At 44.1% G+C, this 20740-nt stretch overlaps 1 protein-coding gene and 1 long non-coding RNA gene across 3 annotated transcripts in view; one reads left to right on the top strand and one right to left on the bottom strand.

Annotated features, from left to right (window-relative positions):
* The window catches only part of PIK3R3 (phosphoinositide-3-kinase regulatory subunit 3), a 244736-nt gene extending 244445 nt beyond the window's left edge, over window positions 1–291 (bottom strand). Inside the window, exon 1 of one of the 2 annotated variants that reach the window (XM_077928772.1) lies at window positions 142–291. The gene's annotated coding sequence lies outside the window, so the exon portion shown is untranslated. The remainder of the gene's footprint in view (window positions 1–141) is intronic. The other variant, XM_028733605.2, reaches the window with a different exon arrangement.
* An 838-nt stretch (window positions 292–1129) lies between these two features.
* LOC144327692 (uncharacterized) lies at window positions 1130–8387 on the top strand. Its single transcript, XR_013392772.1, has 2 exons — window positions 1130–1360; window positions 6803–8387. It is a non-coding gene; the product is annotated as an uncharacterized LOC144327692 (long non-coding RNA).
* Window positions 8388–20740: the final 12353 nt, after the last annotated feature.

Genomic DNA, 20740 nt, shown 5'->3' with positions numbered 1-20740 from the left:
TTCAACGAAAGTTTCCACCCTCCCCGCACATCCCTCCAAAATCGCCTGAGCGCAGCCTGTTTAAGCAACAGAAAGGAGCAAGATGCGGCGCACGCGCAGGCGGGTGCATTTTAAAGCATACTCTTCTACCCATCCACTTACAGGCAACTCTGCACTAAAGCCTCTGGGAACCGGAACCCCTCGAGTTCCATGCGTGTCACCTGTTACAACTTGGCCCGCTGCCGCAACCTGGAGGGAAGGGCAGAGGGGACAAAAAGCAGGCGCGCTTCCCGACCGCGGACGGCGCCCGGCGTCCCGCCCGCAATCTCTGGATGTCCCCAGCAAAAGGCAGCGGGGGAGCGGGAGGGGGAAGAAGGGTGGGGCCAAAGTTGCCGGCGGGCAGCTCCTCTCTCCGTTCCCGCCCCCCCCCCCCCCCCCGTTTCTATGCATAGTAATTCCGAGGCAGTTGTATCAACCGGACGCTGTGCATCACCACCGCCATCCTCTGCCTGCCTGAAAACAATTTTACACCCCTGCACTGCTGAGCAGGATTTATTTGGTGATGTCAGCGGACACACCTCTCGGTTGCCTGAAATGTAGAGAGCCCAGGCAGCTCTGCAGTGGGGGGGAGAAGGGAGGAAGGAAAGAAAATGGGAGTAAGGAAAAAGGAGGTTTGTGTGGTGACATGAAGTCTCAAGCTGGGAAAGAGAATGGGAGAAAAAGGAAAGAAGGACGGACGTGCATCGGACAGACGTTTTAATTCGCTGCCCCGCCAGTGTCGGCTGGGCGAGCGCAAGGGGATAGATACGACGTGGACGTGGGGAGCAAATCGTCCGCATCCAGTGGAACAAAAGTGCTTTGCTCAGCGGCGCGGAAGAGGGCGCTCTAGGGGCAGGAGGCACGCGGCAATGGGGGTTATTCTAGCCAGCCCGTGAGCGATATTAACTGCATTTGTGCACAGTCGCGTCTGGGAAACTTGACCCTTTCATTCCGGGAACTCGTGAACGGGTGTTATAAGAGACATGTGCACGTGTGCATGCCGCACTGCTGTAGGAAGTGACGGCGAGTATGAATGCAGTAGCAATCAAGTTTGCTATTTAAAAATGTATGGCTGCTCCCTTAAGTCGGGCTTCAGTGCTTAACTCTCAAGGAAGCGTGCAGAGGACTGCCGCAACCCCAAGGGTTGCAGCCTATTTGCATAAGATTGGGTATGTTTACCCCAGATAAGAAGCGGGAGCTGAACAGCCTCCCGGCAGCAGCCCTCCTGCATTGCAGATCCTGCACGGAGGAGCAGGGGGTTGGGCTAGATGACCCTCCAAGATCCCTTCCACTTCTACGATTCTATGTTTGGGCTCCTGTAATACAATTCTCACTTGGGCAGGTTTGTCACTTTCCTCGGAGGCTTTTAATGTTTGTTTGTCACGCCGCTGCATCTTAGCAGAAAATGGGGGGGGGGGGGGGACGACGACCGTGGAATTGCACATGGTTGCGCTTTTGGAGAAATTCCCCGATGGGCAACAGTCCTGAACAAGCTGTAGGCACAGAGAGCACATCCCCAGCCACTTATTGGTCAGTGCCCTGTTTATCTTAATGCAGGGATGGCTAGCCTGTAGCTCCCTAGATACTTCTGGGCTTCATTTCCCATCAGCTCCACCCATCATGGCTATTGGGCCAGGGATAATGGGCAACATCTGGAGGACCACAGGCCCCCCCCTGCAGATTTAGTGGGAAAGGAAAGGCGGCTGGATGAAACCAATAATCTTTGCCCCATTTGCTCTCAGGGCTTTGGCCACATCACTGCCTGCACACACCCAGCCTTTTCGTTGTTTAGTCGTTTAGTCATGTCCGACTCTTCGTGACCCCATGGACCAGAGCACGCCAGGCACTCCTGTCTTCCACTGCCTCCCAAAGTTTGGTCAAACTCATGCTGGTAGCTTCGAGAACACTGTCCAACCATCTCGTCCTCTGTCGCCCCCTTCTCCTTGTGCCCTCCATCTTTCGCAACATCAGGGTCTTTTCCAGGGAGTCTTTTCTTTTCATGAGGTGGCCAAGGTATTGGAGTTTCAGCTTCAGGATCTGTCCTTCCAGTGAGCACTCAGGGCGGATTTCCTTAAGAATGGATGCGTTTGATCTTCTTGCAGTCCATGGGACTCAGCACCATAATTCAAAAGCATCAATTCTTCGGTGATCAGCCTTCTTTATGGTCCAGCTCTCACTTCCATACATCACTACTGGGAAAACCATAGCTTTAACAATGCGGACCTTTGTCAGCAAGGTGATGTCGACGCCCAGCCTTACCTCCTTATGATAAAAGTAAGACTTTGAAAATCAGTAACTTAGAAAACTAAATTTAAAAGCATACTTCTCCACGGATTTAGATGGCAGATTGTAGCTACTTCCCTGTTCCTCTTTAGCTGCACAATTTGGTAGTGGGAAAGGAATGAGTTCTTTTACATTTCAGCTTGTGAGTAAAATTAACAAAGTTGACAACACTATTATTCTCATACTGAAGGAGGCAACCATTCAGATCCACGCAGCCTGCACTTGTATTGCTTCCAGCCCAACCTTGCCACTATGCAACTGTTGAGCAAGTTTGAAAATAATACTACAGTGGTACCTCGGGTTAAGAACTTAATTCGTTCTGGAGGTCCGTTCTTAACCTGAAACTGTTCTTAACCTGAGGTATCACTTTAGCTAATGGGGCCTCCCACTGCTGCCACGTGATTTCTGTTCTCATCCTGAAGCAAAGTCCTTAACCCGAGGTACTATTTCTGGATTAGTGGAGTTTGCAACCTGAAGCGTCTGTAACCTGAGGTACCACTGTAACTGGAATGAATTGGACGTGGGTGGGGAGGTGCTGCTTTGGCCAGTGATGTGGAATTTGTGGCCCTTCAGATGGAGTGCATTTCCTCCCACTTTTGCTGATGTTTGACATTGCAGCTTGAAACCTCTGAGCAGCTTTATTTATTGACATTTTTTTCCTGAATGGTTATTAGAATGCAGGTGGTAGAGAAAGCAAGGATGAATGAGCACACATTTGCCATTCTCCAATCCCACCCCCTTTAGTCTTTTTACTGTCAGACCCTTGACAAGGACCTTTATTATTATTATTTTAAATTCTGGTTGAGAAAGAAAGACCTGAGCAAGAAGAGATTATAGTGTCAATTAATCCCAGGGGCTCCTTACAAGTGAATAATGTTGGAACTGAAAGTAATTTTCAGTGCCAGCATGTCTTTTAACAACTTAACATTTGGAATAACAAATGAGACATCCCTTGTATTTCCATACGTTATAGTTGGACAGAATGAACAAAGACTTACTGGATTTAAACTGCCATGAAAAAACAAAACAAAAGCCAACAACCCAATTTATTTTGCAACGTGCCAGCTAGAGAGAAAATTGCCCATGTCTCATTTTCACTGTGATGGATTTCCAGACCGATGGACAGTACAGAAAAGGTCTAACACCTAAGCTGCTTTCACTCGCTATATCTACACTGCACAGATAGGCTTTTCTTATACGGATATCCACACTCAGCACGTGGATGTCAGAGGGAAGGGATGATTGGGGAGCCATGTAGTACTTCCACCCAATGGTCCCTGTGTTGTAAGCAGGAAGAGTAAGGGCCTGCTGGAAGACGATTCCACATTTTGAAGCAGTGATGAGGAATAGCAAGATGGAGGACAAACTTTGCCTCCAGTTTAGTTTTCCAAACTCTGAAAAATCTGACAGCCTTTTTGGTTGGTTACACTCCTGCTGTCATTCTTTCAGTATTGTTAATTGTATGCTCATCTTTTTTTAAAAAAACCCTTTCTTCTTTTCTCCACTTTCGTCTTTGCTCAGACTCCCAGTGCATGGTGGGTTTTTGCTCTTAAGAACAGAACCGCTTTGCCATCCTAGCTCATGTACATTTGACTTTAGGACACACTGGGCATCATGGAATTGGTAAAATGGCAGGATTATGGTGTGGCGTTACAGAAAAAGGGCAAAATACCGCACAAATACAGCTGGTTTGGTACAAAGCGGTGACAGTATTGCAAGATTGCAGATGCTGAGAGTAATACAGCATTCTCATTAAATTAAATTTGAAGCAGCAACCAGTACTTCCTAGTCTAGATTAAACTAGTAGTAAATTCAGGAAAACAAGCATTTTGGAACACGCACAGTCATAACATGGTGGATTGGGGGGCGGCTAGTGTCAGGTGTCAATATTTGAGGGCACCTGCCAAGGTCCAATACTGCAGAAGTGGGCACTGCTAACCCCCAGAATCTCCACATGGGGCTGGGAATGGCTCCCCTCTGAAACCCTGGAGACCCATAGCTAGCTAGTATAGAGTCTAGACAATACAGACCTAGATGGAAGTTTCTGACTCAGTACAGTGGTACCTCTGGTTATGAATTTAATTCGTTCCAGAGGTCCATTCTTAACCTGAAACTGTTCTTAACCTGAGGTACCACTTTAGCTAATGGGGCCTCCCACTGCTGCCGCGCCACCGGCGCGTAATTTCTGTTCTCATCCTGAGGTAAAGTTCTTAATCCGAGGTACTACTTCCAGGTTAGCGGAGTCTGTAACCTGAAGTGCCTCTAGCCCGAGGTGTTTGTAACCCAGGGTACCACTGTAGAAGGCAGCTTCCTATATGCCTAACCTGCACACAGGTGATGTGCTACACTAGGTGGTACACCAACTCCCTCCACCCACACCCTTTCCAGAAACCTGCAAGAGCTAACAACTTCTGGTAAAATTGTATTTGGGGCAATGGTTTATTAATCAAGAGGTGTCTGGTACAGTGGTACCTCGGGTTACAAACACCTCGGGTTACAAACACTTCGGGTTACAGACTCCACTAACCCGGAAGTAGGACCTCGGATTAAGAACTTTCCCCCAGGATGAGAACAGAAATCGCATGGTGGCAGCACAGTGGTGGCAGTGGGAGGCCCTATTAGCTAAAGTGGTACCTCAGGTTAAGAACGGTTTCAGGTTAAGAACGGACCTCTGGAACGAATTAAGTTCGTAACCACTGTAATTACGATTTTTATCTTAATACAGCTTTTGATAAGCCATTGCTTTTAAAACCAGCATTGGGCCAGAGAAGAAGGCCTCATTTATTTGTGTTCCATTTTCCTTCAGCCTTGAGTTAATTAGGTATATTCATCTTTACAGCTCCTTCACCTGGTGTGGAGGGCCTTTTTCCTCTTGAAAGCGAAGCGATGTTAAAGTTGCTACTTATTTATTAGCACTCCCGACCAGAGCAGAGTGTACCAGAATGGGGTGAAATTACCCAGAGGTCTGGTTTGATAGTGAATCTTCTAAGGAACATTAAGTGTATCTTAGCAACCACATGCATCAAGGTTTGCAATCCCAGAGCAAGTATTAGCACCATATTAGATGTACCTATTACTGGAAGGCCCATCCTGTTGTAAGAGCATCTCACTCCTTAACTGAGAGGAGTCAAGGAAGGGACAGTGAGTCCTTCCCCGTGCCAAATTGTGCAACCAGTTTTTATGGTTGTGGTTATTTGTGGTTATTTAAATGAAGGGAACCAAAAAAATATAGTGAAGTCATTTCAACAAAGAACAGCAGTCTAACGCTGGCACATAGTGTAATAGGTATATAGTAAACACTCTGTCCTGTGGACCAAATGACATCTTTTAACTGGAGTCTCAAATGTATGCCATAGGATTTAAAACAGCTATCCTAGGCACAGTGCAGGAGATTTTAATGTTGTCTTTTAATATTTTAAAATACAATTTTAATATTGCATTGTATTTTAATATTTTGTTGGAAGCTGCCCAGAGTGGCTGGGGAAACCCAGCCAGATAGGTGGGGTATAAATAACAAATTATTATTATTATTATTATTATTATTATTATTATTATTATTATTATTATTTAGCTGCATGCACTGACATGCATCCTCTCTTTATTTATTTATTATTGGCTTTATTCTTCATTTCTCTACGAAATGGTATTCATCATTTGAGACTAGCAATTTATTTATCAAATATTCTGTTACTGGTGATCATCCATTCCTCGTGGTATCAAAATCCACAGTTGTTGTTGTTGTTGTTGTTGTTGTTGTTGTTGTTGTTGTTGTTGTTGTTATGTGATTAGCTTGCCTAACAACTAGTGATTGTGATTCCTGATCTTAGTAAGTAATTCTCTTTTCCTTTCTTTTCAAATTCATTCTTTCATGCTTCTTGCTGGAGTTGAAATATATAATATTGTCTCAATCATGAATATGTGTGATGGGTTTTACAAAGCTACAGGGTTCAATAAGCCAATGAATGTAAAGGCATCTGTAGGAAAAAGAGTTCATTAGTCATGCCTACCACCATTATTTACTAGCCTTCTTATTACCACCTGTGGATATTTTTTTTAATATTCCCATGTAGATAAATGTCATTTTGATGCCATTTAATACTAATTTTGAAGCTATTTGAAACCCAAGAACCCTTACAGATCCAAAAAAATGCAACATCTCTTCTGGCATATTTTGTTGCGTATCTCTGCTGCACTTGATTTTGTATGGTTCCTCAAATTGTTATATATAACCTTTGACAACAGTATATTTTTCTTCTTAATATGCCAATCTTTGAAATTCAATTTCCCCTCCAATTAATGACATGTTTTTGTTTAGCTCAGTGTGAGCTAACCTTCAAATACTGCAAAAAGGAGAGTTTCTCTTTCATTATATCTGAACAGTAGGAGTAGGCAACAGACAGATTGTGAAAGTGGGCTGCAAGTAATCCCTGTAACCCCATGAGTGGCTTAGTTGTCTATCAGAACTGATTTCTGGAACATTACTTTTCATCTCTTTCATTAGGAACAAATTAGGAAGCACCTGGACCATGTAAGCTGCCTTAAGGCACCTGGCAGAGACACCAACTTGAATAAAATATGGGCAGCAGGTAAGCCCCACCCCACATAATCAATCACATGATGTGGTGCACACACACCATTTGAATGGCAATGCCCATCAACTTGGGGACGGACGGACACAGCCACCTCAAATATTTTATGAGGTGGCAAAGCCCCCTTGGCTCCTATGGCACCTGGAGGGAGTGTGAATATAAATGAATATACACTGGTACCTCAGGTTGCATACGCTTCAGGTTACAGACTCCGCTAACCCAGAAATAGTGCTTCAGGTTAAGAACTTTGCTTCAGGATGAGAACAGAAATTGTGCTCCGGCGGCGTGGCGGCAGCCGGAGGCCCATTAGCTAAAGCGGTGCTTCAGGTTAAGAACAGTTTCAGGTTAAGAACAGACCTCCGGAACGAATTAAGTACTTAACCCGAGGTACCACTGTACTGATACTACACATCAAGTCTATTTCTATTATAATAAGAGCTAGGAACAAAAGTTCCAGGTCTCTGGTTTATTATGTGGCATCTGATTATGGCTGTTGGTTGTGATCAAGCAGCACATTTCAGGCTGGCACAAAATGTTCCGATTTAAGTCGTTCCTGTGGCTTACATTAGTGGGTATTCAGAATCTGCAGAGAAAAATGGGAGAATAATCCTCTAGCCTCTTTAAAGAAGATTCATCTATCCTTTTGCATTCATGTGGAGTTTCTCTTGTTCAGACTGGTGCTTGGCTTGCAACTGATTAAGCTCTCAGACATCCTGGGTAAGAGGAGCTGCTTTAATGCCATGGCAAATACAATTCTGTTGGCTTCTCCTTCGGAGCTTTTGTTCCCTTTTTCAATTCAGAGATATGGCAGGTAGATTAAAGTGCTCTTTCAGAAATTATCTTCAGGCACTCAGAATGACAGGAGAGAACAGTGGCTCTTGGGCAACAGTTTTCCCCAAAGTGTCCTGATATTGCCTATGATGACCATGAGGGACACTTTGTTCCACACACACCCTTGTCTCCTTGTATCTATGGATGCAGTTTAGGCCAACAGAGCATGTAAATTAACCTGTAAGATGTCACTTTAAAAACAAACGTAAAGGTACTTATTTTTAAATGGTCAAAATTAAATGTTACTTTTGCTATTATTTGTGTCATCATAAATAACAAGCTGCATGGCTAAATGTTCAGAGACAAGAGCAGAATACGAACGTATTTGCACCACATGGATATAATGAAAGTTGTCAAAATGGCTGGCCCAAGACATTTTGCCGCCTGAGGTGAAGAACAAAATGGTGTGCTCCTTCCCATTCCATGCACAAAAAGCTGACTGGACTGGCAACAACACACAGATAAAGATTTCTGAATATTTTGACAAAGTTGTGTCGAAGCATAAATACAAAATTATTACAGATATGAAATGATGTATAGTGAAATGTATTGCTTAGATTGGTGGCCATAAATAAAAGGTATTTTACTTATTTAGAATTTATAGGAAGGAGGGGGAGGAAAGGACTGAAGAGAAAATAAAATAAAATAAAATATGTACTTCATGCATTCCAGGCCATGCTGTAATCTATGTGTACTGTACTACCATATGCCTCATTATTTGTGCAATCAATAAAGTCACACCAAACTGCATGAAAATTGTTGCGCTCCTTTTGCCCTCTTGCTATTTTTAATTTTTGTGTCAGTTTTTCCAATAATGCTGTTTGCCAAATTGCATGATACCACTGGCCCATAGTTAATACTTGTAATGATTTCCATGTCCTAGCAATAGTTGTTCTTGCAGAGGCTAATAGATGTGTTATGAATTCTTTTTTTCTAATTTGCAACAGGCGAGCACACAGTTTCCTTACTTCATTCCTGTGACGTGACTGGGATGAATTACTTGCTTTAAAAAAGAAAAGATAGCTGCATTATAAGTAATATGTTAACAAGATATTTGGTCACTGCAGTGTAGGTGTATGCTTCCTGAAATCTGTCTTTCAATTTAGCTCAGGGACACTAACAGCCAAGAAGCCTAGCACACTGTAGGTGCTGAACAAATGTTTAGCTGTAGCAGTCAAAACTCCTTGTCTGCTCAAGCTGTACTGCAAGCTATTTATTCCATTTTGGTGTTTTAATAATTAATAAAGTATTGCTTCTGCAACTGCTTTACTTCTCAAGATGTTACAGATCCATAGCAAAGCTGTTCAAGGGAAAATCCATGGTTGTATAAATTCAGTTCATCTGGGACAAGATGGTAAGTGAATGGCTAAGTTGGCCCTGGAAAATGTGTAAAAGTAATCCTCCTGTAACACCTGTCACTCGCTCATTAGATTCACCCAGCCAAGAACCATTTATCACACCAATTGATTTTTCCATTTCGAAGGCTTAGTGTGTTTGAACACCATAAATGTTTCGCTGCAGCAGGGCACGTAGACCTGATGTAATGTATAGGGGAAGGTAGAAACTGAACCATCACATTGCAGCGGTGAGAAAGCACAGATCTTTATCTTTTCTTCCCTGCACACTCTTCACAGAAAGGGGAGAAAGAAGGAAACAGCAATTCTGTTTCAAATGAGATTGAGAGAACGACCAACACTGGATGCAACGTTGTTTTCTAAATTAATATGGGCTGTAACATTAACAGACTTGCTTTCCATCTGAGGACAGAGAGCTAAACTAAAAAAGAAAGACTGTTTATCTCAAGTTGACACTTGTTGATCCCTGGGGTTCCCTGACCCCTGCAATATGCAACCTAGAATGTGTTTAAGTAATACAGTACTTCATAAACTGGCTTCTAGCCCAGGTTTGAAATGGAAATTGCCTTGGTCAGTTTCCTGACACGTGCTAGCAGAGTGTAGAAGAGTTTAGGAAAGGAGCATGACTCTTCCTTCTGAGCCTCTCAGTGGCTTGCAGTACCATGACTCAAGTTGCAGGAAGGGAGCAATCCCAGTTAGTTCATGGAATGTAAAAATAAAAATAAAAATAAAATATTCATGCTTTTCCAGGACAGCTTGCCACAACTACAACCACTACTATGGAGTAACCGCACAATAAACACTTGCATATATACCTGGAGTTATGAGTAAAGGTTTCCAGGGTTGAGAGATGGGACTTCATCTGCCAGGTAGGTTTGAGACCCAGTGTATCATAGGAAAAAATAGGATTTGCTTGATTCTGTAATGGTCCAGAAGGTGAGATTGGCGTTCTCAAGAGCTGGACTTCAATACTGGGGCTGCAGAATACCTTTGTACTGGTGAGCCTAATTATATAAAGCTCAAAAAACCAAAATGTTCCAGTAATCATGGATTCATGGTTTGGACAATGGTTAGTGGACTATTGTTTGGACTATGGTTAGTGGAAGATGTCCTAGTTTATTTGCTCCCTCATGTCAGATCTCCAGCTTCATTTCAGGGCTGCAAAAGTCATGCTAGCCTGTTGACATGTTTCAAACTGGTCATGCACCAATGTGCACCAAAGTCAATGTGGATTCTTCTTTACAGAACACTGTGAGAATGGCTTGCTGAGCAGCCTGGTCTACAGTGGCTTGTGTGGGTAGTACTGTCAGTGTTCTCATGGCTGAAGCTGATGAAAAGCCACATGTCCACATAGAGAGATATGGACATGAAAAGGGGCCTTGCATCCTCCCCCCTTACTCCCCAGAGCCAGTGTGGTGTAGTGGTTAACAGCAGTAGATTTGTAATCTGGTGAACCGGGTTCGCGTCTCCGCTCCTCCACATGCAGTTACTGGGTGACCTTGGGCTAGTCACACTTCTCTGAAGTCTCTCAGCCTCACTTACCTCACAGAGTGTTTGTTGTGGGGGAGGAAGGGAAAAGGAGAATATTAGCCGCTTTGAGACTCCTTTGGGTAGTGATAAAGCAGGATATCAAATCCAAACCCTTCTTCTTATTACTCATAATTAATGCTATTTCAAGATATTTTCATACTCCACCCATAGGAGAGATGTTAAACAACTATTCCCCTTGCCTAATTTGTGCCCCAATCTGTGGAGCACAGTGCCTTCCTTTGCTTCTTAACCACCAAGTAGCAAAGTCTGGATTAATTTGACTTAACTCGCCAGGAAAAGCAGCTGTGTGTTGTAAATCACAGTGAAACTGGTCATATTGCAAATAACTGGTGTGTGCTAGTTTAAGCCCCCCCCCCCCCTCCGAGTGCCTGCAGCAGCTTCTCAGTATTCTTGCAGACATTACAAAAACAGCAGTTAGACAAGCCACTGAATGCAGCGTGAGAATACCTGGAGTCATGAGGTTACGGAGCAGTACAGAGGACCTGGGCTGCTGCAGTCGATGCTGTGTTCACACTCCTGTTTACTATGCATTTCCAGTGCTGGGTTTTTAATTCGTGTTCACATGACATTATCCAAAATGCTAAACTGCCCTGTACTTTGTTATAAAATACGCACCGTTTCTCAAACGAGCTTCACACCAATTTTGGAGTCCTTAGACTTTTAGCCAGGTGTGAACACATTTGCAAAGGTGTTCATACCTTTGTCAATGACCTGTCATTTCCTTCTGGTGTCTACACAAATAGAAACAAATCTGACACTATTGAAACTGCACAGATATGAACAGCTTGTGGGAGGGGGAAGAGTGTGCATGTTGTATCATCTTATTCCATGAAAGACCAAAGGGGTGGGGATGCACAGGAAGAAACACCAAACATTCCTTCCTTCACAAAATTCTTAAGACTTAGAGTTCCTCCACTTCAATGCTTTTTTTTAGATCAGCAGGGGGAAGGAAAGCTGTTATTAATTATTGAGCTGCTACTGATGTCCAGATGCAGCACATCAATCTTCAGTGGCTTAAGGGTCCATGCACAGTACTGTTATATTTTTGAGAAACTGCGTCTTCTGTAACATAATCAGTATGGCAACTACTCAAGAGGAGCTGCTGTTTACAGGGACCAGCTCCTTATCTTTTTGCTACAGATCGGTGGCAGAAGCTGCAGCTTTGACTGGGAAGGAGAATTGTGGCCAGTTTCATTTGTAAACTTCTAACTAGTTTTCATCAGTAGGAAGCCGTCTTATAATTACTTATAAGATCGTGTTTTCATTGGTCGTAAAACTTGTTGTTTTATGTATTTGATCAAATTGGGTGTGAGGTGGTGGTACTTTTATTAAAGAAGGATGTAATCATGAGTATAATGTTTGGGTCTTTGCCCTGCAGTGTCTGAACCAGAATATCTTATGTAACAGTTTAGATAGCTAGACTGGACAGATGAACAAACTGGTCTGAAAGGTATTTCAACCCCTTGTTCTTGGCATGAGAAAGAGAGAGAAATATGACCATGTTAGACTGAAGCTGAGACCCTGTGGAGATCTGCTCAGTCTCCCAGAAAGGACTGCTGATTTGGCGAGCTATTGTTTATTTGCTAATGCTAGATAGGGCTTAGGAGTTGTTATACAGTATGTGTATGTAGTGTTCAACTGTTTGAGCAAGAGAAGCTCAGACTTGCATACTGAAGCTGTCAGAGGCTGTCTGGTTGTCTCTGGGAGCAAGACATGAAGGGACCTCCTGTCTAGTTAATGCAGCAACCTAAGTAGAACCTGCTGAATCAGGCCAGTGGCCTGTCCAGTCAGCTTCCTGTTCTCACAGTGGCCAATCAGATGCCTGCAGGAAACCCACAAGCACAATAGCACTCTGCCCACTTGTGATTTCCAGCCACCGGTATTCATTCAAGAGGCATATTGGAGGCATAGTGGATGTATAACGTAGCCATTGTGGCTAGTGACTATGGATAGCCTGTGTGAAGAACTCCTTTCTATTATGTGTCCTGAATCTTCCAGCATTCAGCTTCACTGGACGTCCCTGAGTTCTAGTGCTATGAGAGAAGGTGAAAAACTTTTCTCTGTCCACTTTTCCATGCATAATTTAACAAACTACTACCCTGCCAACTCTTACTCATCTTTTCTCTAACAGTCCCAAATGCCATAACCTTTCCTAGTGTGGGAGTTGTTCCATCCCGAGCTGGTCATAGTGTGGCGGAGTGGTTAGAGTGGAGCACCAGGAGCTGGGAAACCAGGGTTCAAATTAGCCCCTTAGCCATGAAGCTCACCTTGGGCCAGTTCAGTCAAACCTATCTCACAGAGTTGTGGAAGTTGGAATAGGGAGAGGGAATACTGTATATGCTACCTTGAGCTCCTTGGAGGAAAGATGAGATATAAATGTAATAATAGATAAAATAAAATAAAAGCATCCTGGATAGAACAGACTACAAGGGGACTTCATGTTGTGGCCTAGCTTTGCTGGAGTCTTCCTGAGGTCTTCCTAAACCCAGCAGTGTTCTGGTATAAGATTTCTTCAGTCTCGGCTTCATCGTACACCTCCTGCTTCCCTGTTCGCCTCAGACTGCAGCCCCAACAGGAGGGAAAACGGAGAAAGGGCATTTTAAAAAAGAAAAGTAAAGCTGAATAAAATAAAGCTTCCAGGTACGAGAACCGCTTTGCAGATTATGGCACAGAACTTGCCAAATATGACCTTGGCTCTTGGGAGGTTCAAATATTCCACACTGCCTCTCTTTCTGGGCTAGCCTGAGTAGCAAGCGTGCCAGCACAGCTGCAGCTGTCTGCTGTGGGTATCTTCTTGTTCCATCTCTCATCTGTTCCCAGACAACCCATTGTTTCCAAAATGCAATTGTTGCTCTCTTTGGCTAAGCTCAGCTTTTATAATTTTCGTCTTCCTCCGAATTGTTATAATTAACATTTGTGCCAGGTTCATTTTCCTTTGGCTGAATTCTCATCACAGAAATGCCGACATTCACAACAAGAGAGAGCGTACAAGGACTATTCAGTCTGAGCCTGTGTTTTCAAAACAGTGTCTCCGTTTCTGTCTGGAGTCGCTTTTGATTAATCCATTGTTCTTTCCCGCTTCTTAGAGGCTTATTGGAAAACAGAGCTCAACCTTTTTTGTTCAAGGAAAAATGTTGGTTGCATGTGAAAGTAGAAATTATTAATCTTATCCATCCAGATCCTGTGTGTGTGTACGGGTGTGTGTGTGTGTGTGTGTGTGTGTGTGTGTGTGAGAGAGAGAGAGAGAGAGAGAGAGAGAGAGAGAGAGAGAGAGATTGAGATTTTGTTGGAAAAAATGCCTTTCCCAAACATCTTAGTTATTCATAGAACCTGAGAGTTAGAGCAACCCTGAGGATCATCTGCTCCAATCCCTGCAAGCCAAGAATCGTGCAATACAACCATTTGATGCCAAATAGCTGAATGAAAATAACTATCCAGAGCCTTGTTAATTCAGGAGAATTAATAATTGCCATTAAATCATGTGAAATAAGGGGAATACATTTTGTTGCAGGAAAAGCTTCCATGTATCAGTATGTCTGAAATATATTGTTATGGGATTGGGGGGGGGGGGTCAGTCTGGATGATACCCCTGTACCCCTTCTCACAACTATGATCCTGTATCTGAGGCGTTAGAATCTATCAAAGGGAATTCTGTGAAGCAGTCAAACCAGTTCCTTTGTTAAGGTAATTGGTTTAGCTGCTCAGTTCAAAATAAGGACATTTATTGAAGAGCCAAGCAGAGAGAGATTGAGAAGTGGGAAACTGTTTTTTTTATTATAAAAACAAAAACAAAAACAAAACACAGTTTAACTAGTTACCACTTACTTATCAGGAAACCAAAAAACAGAATACCTTCCATTTCAAACCATTTGGGTGAGACCCACCTAGGTTTCCATGGTTGCTGACCACAGCAGGAAGAAGGCAGAGAATAGGACAACCGCCATGATTTTTATAGAAGGTGGGAAACTCTCAAAGAGAAGAAGAGAATTCAGATGTTCCAATCACAATTTGCACAGTCGTTGGGGTGGGGGAGAGGAGGGTGTGGTGTGATGCAGATTTTTGGCACCTGCAAATCTCTGGGTAGACCAACCCATATTTTGTGGTTACTATTGGAAGGCAGGGTGAAGCTGACCTTTTGTCATACCCACTGTTTTCTCCTGCCTGCTGGCCAAGCAAGGCTCTCATTTTCTCCCCAATAGAGGAGAGAAGGCCATGGCAACCTGAATTCTATCTGATCTGACAACAGTTCACATGCTAAGGGTAAGTGTGGTCCTGTGTGGCCTTCATAAATCTTGAAATGCCAGGGTCTCCATGCATTGTGCTTCAATCAAGCACAATAGTTTCAAGCCTGACAAGTTGTATCAGATGGCATGAAACACGCGTTCATTAAGCTGGAAGTGCAAATCTTCCAAAATCTGGACTGTTTGATGAAATAGTCAGCAAAGTGTCTTTCATTTAGTAGGTTGGCTATCCTTCCTGAAACTACTACTTTCTCTTCATTTTACAGTTCCATTCACCACCTCAGATGTCTTGCTTAGCAGTTTTTTTCTTCAAACTGTGGTCAGCAAATAAATACCACTTCCTTCCGTGTGTCCTCCTAAAATCCAATGAGGCTCAATTCATCTCAAAGTTCTGCAAACCACATTTGGAGTCTTGCCTGCTGTCCAGCTATATGAAAGGGAAGCTAAAATAACACCAGCACCACAGGAACATAAATGGGCTCTTTTTCCTATACATTTCAGTGCCATCTGCTGGAACTGGAAGAGTGAAAGGAAGAGCCCTCCCTCCCTCCCTCCCCTCTCACTGGATGGTGACAGCCATAGGAAAGGTTAATGATGATGTTTTTAGCTAGATAAATTTAGTTTAAACAGTCTTTGAAATGAAACGAAGTTAACTTTCAACTTGTTGACAGTGGAAACATTTAAGTTAGGAAGTTATCTAGTAAGTTCATTTGTGAGAAATGGGCTCAAAAATGATGAATTGCCTTTTGACGTTATTTTTCTTTTTCAAATGCAGTGAGTGGGTTTCTTGTGTGTTAATTTACCCACAACTTGTTCTGCTTCACCTGAAAGCAACACTTGCCATACAGTTTTCAGAATGGTTAAGAATGGGGGTTTTGTGTGTTTTTTTTACATGCTTGGAACATATTGAGAGATTCTGTGTGCCTAATAGACTATACTGCATCAGTGGCTATATTAGACCTATTGGCTGATAAAGCATTTGTAGTTAGTTGACTTACTTTAGATAAAAATGATCTCACAGTAAAAACAAAGGAAGCATTTTTTGGTCAGGAAGGGGCGGGGACGGACCTATATCTTCATGCCAGAAAATAGTCATGGAAAACAAAACCACCCCTTTCCAGTAAAGTGAAACCGGATGTGTAAAGGAATTTGAAACAGAAAGTAGAACTCGACAGCAGGCTGTAATTTAAAAGGCTGGAAGAATCAGAATTCCTAATGAAACCTTTTCTCCTTATTAGTGGTGCAGGAGCCTTGCATCAGACGAAGACATGAGCTGGTTCGGTTGGGTAGGTGAGTAATGAGATTCTCACATAACCACAGCCTGACTGCCTTCATTTTGCAAAACCCCTCTGCACTTCTGAATTCTGTAACTAGCACTTTGTATACAGTAGTCCAGTAGCAATGGGATGTGTTGCAAAAGGAAGGCTGTATAAAGTCAACCCGGGGAGAGCCAAGGCTATCTGGCCAAAAGGGTGGGAGATGAACTGCCATAGGACTGGGGTATCTGTTCTAACCTCAGCTGGTGAATTACTTGATTGGGAAGCCCTAGAGGCAGAATATCCAGGGCTTCCCACCTGCCTGAAAGTAATCAGAAAGGGAAGTCAGTGTGGTTTTGAATGAATGGACGTGGACACAGTGTTAGAAGGGGGGGGGGTGTTAAGCCTGCATACAGTGTGATCTACAGACATGTATCTGAGTCTGGTAAGGAATGAGTACAGAGACAGAACAACTATGTAGAAGACCTGGGTCACCTTTCAGGAGCACCGGATTCATTACCTCCAATGGCCTTGTTCATGTTTACAAGACTCTTTGTGCACTAACTGCATGAAGGGGCTCCACGTGATTTAAGGTGTTCCAAGGCTCTGCTGTTGCTCCACTCTTTGACGTCCATGTGTTGAGCGTAGACACCCACAAAGGGTGGATAGCTCTCTAAGGGCAGTAGATCCCTGATCACCTTAGGCTCAGAGGTCAAACTATAGGTGACAGGTATGTTTAATTTAGCTTTTATTTTAGAGTAAAAACTGCCCTAGGGCAATTTTGGAATACGCTTCCCATTTAGATCAAAGGCCTGTAGTAGCAACTGATGAATTTGTCAAATTCAGTTTCTTATGTTTCCGGTCTTAATTAAGTTCAGTTACCAACATTTCTGTATCAGTTTCTTTCTTTCTTTCTTTCTTTCTTTCTTTCTTTCTTTCTTTCTTTCTTTCCCAAAATTAGCAGCATTTTAGTCACGTTTCCTCTCAATATACACATTTTTGCAAGCTATTTCCCTTAATTAAATACACCTTTGCATGTCATGTTCTCAAATGGATGCTTTTTTCTCATACTTTCCCTAATATACACAAGCTATGCCCCTATTTTGGCCATCCCCTAATAACAGCCCTGGTATTGTGGCCACAGCTACTTGCAGACTTGGGCAAACCCTGAAGCAGGCTTCCAGAGATCTGAAATAGATCATCCATATGATCCTTCAAAGTCACATTGAGTAAAGCATCTCAAGCTCTGATCATGGCAGTGACCTGTTCTACACGATCTTGCTTCCTTGTACTCTCTGACATTTAAAATAATTAGTCTCTGTCTTCCCTCAAAATGACTGTCCCCTTTCTGTAGAAATGGGATTTTTCTTAGGTTCAAAGAAAGCTGAGCATCCAGAGGAAGCTGCGCCATTGGGGCAACTAGCTGACTGTCAGATGAAGTCACAACACGTCTGGGACATTTGGAAATGCAGTGAAAACCAACTGCATTTCACAAAGCCAGGTAAATGGATTTGGTTCACTTTTATCTTATGCCATTAGCTGTCTGGTGTTTTCTGTTAAACAGGTTAGGTTTGTCAAGATTGTGGTACTACTTGGATAAATGCATATGGAACCGCCACACATTTGGCCTAGCTAGCTTCATCTTAACTATTCTGATAGGCAGGTTTCAGATCCTGAGATCTTCTGCATGCAAAGCACGTGGTCTCTTTGCAGGAGGCCCAGAAATGCCACCACAGGTGACTGTTGCTCCACTCTTTCTGTGACCTCTGTCGTTGTTCTTATCAGAAACAGGATGTCTATGTACTATCTCTAGGATCAGAGACAACATTAAATACCGGTACCACTTAAAAAGGTAAAGGTACCCCTGCCCGTACGGGCCAGTCTTGACAGACTCTAGGGTTGTGCGCCTATCTCACTCTAGAGGCCGAGGGCCAGCGCTGTCCGGAGACACTTCCGGGTCACGTGGCCAGCGTGACAAAGCTGCATCTGGCGAGCCAGCGCAGCACACGGAAACGCCGTTTACCTTCCTGCCAGTAAGCGGTCCCTATTTATCTACTTGCACCCGGGGGTGCTTTCGAACTGCTAGGTTGGCAGGTGCTGGGACCGAGCACGGGGGTGCACCCCGCCGCGGGGATTCGAACCACTTACTGAGGAACAAAAGCAGAAGAAGGCTATGGACTTCATTCAGGGCCTGATCAAGTAATTTTAGTACCTGAGGCAAACCACAAAATGGTACCTGCTTCCCTGCAAGGGAAGAAGGGATGAATGAAGATCTGCATTGGGAATAAGGTGGGGGGTGGGGAGTGAATATCTATATTGGAAGCAAGGAGGTGGCTGAAAATATATATATCTTAGGAACTAGGAGGGGAATCAGATCAACCTCACCTGATGGCTGTACTGAGAATCAAAGGCTGCCATGGGGGCAAGGTGGAAGGGTCCGCTCTGAATCATGCTGGATAGGTGCAGAGCCCAGGAGCCCCCAGAGACAAGTCCCTGCCATTTCATCCCTAGGGGTGGGAGGAGACCAACAGCGCCTCCTATTTGCCAAGAGACCACTGTGGAGGACACTGTTGGAATTCCATTCCACCTTTTGCTGCAGACATGGGATTGTTGCGTGTCACATGTCTGTTTACATTCCAGTGCAGATTGCTGGCGTAAGCAGAACTTCCGCTCTGTATAGCTGTTGTTTTTGGCTCTCCGAGAAGATGGCAAGGAGAGACGACATGTTTCTTTGTCCTGATTTATGTTTAATAAATGTGTAGCTTAGTATGTATCTACAGCCTCAAGCTCTTCTGTCGTGCAGTATACACTGCTGAGTAAAGTGTGCTCAAGTCTGTAAGCTTGAGTCGCTGATGTACATCAGAGCAGAGGTCAAGGAGATCTTTGCAGTGGCAAGGCCCGAGTTGCCGTCAGACACATGGGGGTGGGCTGCTGAGGAAGAGGCAGATCCAGCCTCCAAGGAGCACACTGGAGCCTTCGCATCAGCGGGCGATGCATTCCTTGGAGGTCAAATCTGCTGTCCCTGTGGATCCTGCGGTCATCTCATTTTGCTGTGTGGGTGGATTGGCTCACGATCTGATCCTGTAAGCATCTGGTTACTCACTGTGGTTGAGAAATAAGATGCTGGACCAGATGAGCTTCTGGTCTGATGCAGAAGAGCTGTTTTTGTTTATAGGAAGAGGCTGCTAAAAATCTGTATGCTCTAAATGTCCCTATACACTGGGATTGGGGTGTCATTCTCCCAGTCTAGTCCCTATCGTTGCCTTTTGAGAATTCCTATTTAAGATTGTTTTAGTGTGAGCTGCCATTCTTCAGTCCCCGACTTCAAAAGGCTACCAAAAATTTCTTGACTTGGGAGCAGAGCTGGCCCATTATGGCCAATGGAGACAATTGTCTCGGGTGGCAGGGAATGAATTTAGCAAGGGTTAAGTCTGACATGTAAACCGTTGCACTCCACGGCTTTTTAATGCGATGACAGAGGTCCTCCTAGTGGCTTAGTGCAGGTACTGCTTTCATAGCTTTGAATTTATATTCTGCATACATTAATATTAAAGTCATAGAATCAGAGAACAGTAGAGTTCAAAGGGACCCCAAGGGTCATCTAAGGTCCTGCAATGCAGGAATTCTGCCCCTGGGTGGGGTTGAACCACCAACCTTCTGAATAACAGCCAGACACACTGACCTGTTGCGCCATAGGAGGCCACAGTCCATGTAGAGCAAATCACTTGAGAAAGTAAGTCTACCTAGCCACTGGCGGAGGAAGAGGAGTGCGGGGGGTGTGCACTGCCCCCAGTAGCGTGATCCCGGTGGGGTGCCATTGCGGCTGTTTCCCCCACCTGTGCTGGGCGCCATGTACCCGCAGGCAGCATGCCACGCCTCTGCGGGCGGTGTGCCATGCCCCCAGGACGCGTGCCAGCCCTGCCCCCGCCTGCTCTCCGCCCCCCAGTGCTGGAGCATGAAGCTCCGCCACTGTACCTAGCCCCTGAATGTACTCTTGTGACCTGGTGGTGGTTTTGTGGACTTGTTGACACCAGTGATTGAGAAGCTCATGCAGGGTGTCAGGATGGGCAGCATGTCTGCTGGCATCAGTGGCAGCAGAATGAGTGGCTTGAGGAAGCCAGCATGTCCAGCACTGTGTATCTTCCTCTCATGGCTTGTTATGCTCCTCCTTTAATTCCACCGCCAGAGACTGTCACTTGCAAAGGCAGGGAGGACCATGGCTAGGTGTGGAATGTACTGCTATGGCAGCAGTTTCCATTTCTGCTGTTGTTGGCACTGCACTTGCATGCACAGAAACACACTCTCTCTTTCTCTCTCTCTCTCTCTCTCTCTCTCTCTCTCTCTCTCACACACACACACACACACACACACTCTCTCTCTCTCTCTCTCTTCCAGGTAGCAGGACTTTGCTGCCCTCGGTGTACATGCATGTGCAAGTACATTTTAAAATTCTTATTCATTAATAAATATTCACCTACAGCCATCAGAGGGCAGTAAAGAATAAAGAAAACTAGTCTACTCCCTGTTGCTTAATTTTTTTCAAAAAAATTTAAAGTGCTAGAGAGGTGTGGTTTTTGCCCTTAAAGAGATTTGATTGGCCTGAAAAAGGGATACAT

This window comes from Podarcis muralis, chromosome 5, assembly GCF_964188315.1.
Source record: "Podarcis muralis chromosome 5, rPodMur119.hap1.1, whole genome shotgun sequence".
Lineage (NCBI taxonomy): Eukaryota > Metazoa > Chordata > Lepidosauria > Squamata > Lacertidae > Podarcis > Podarcis muralis.
This window is presented reverse-complemented; position numbering and strand designations above follow the sequence as displayed.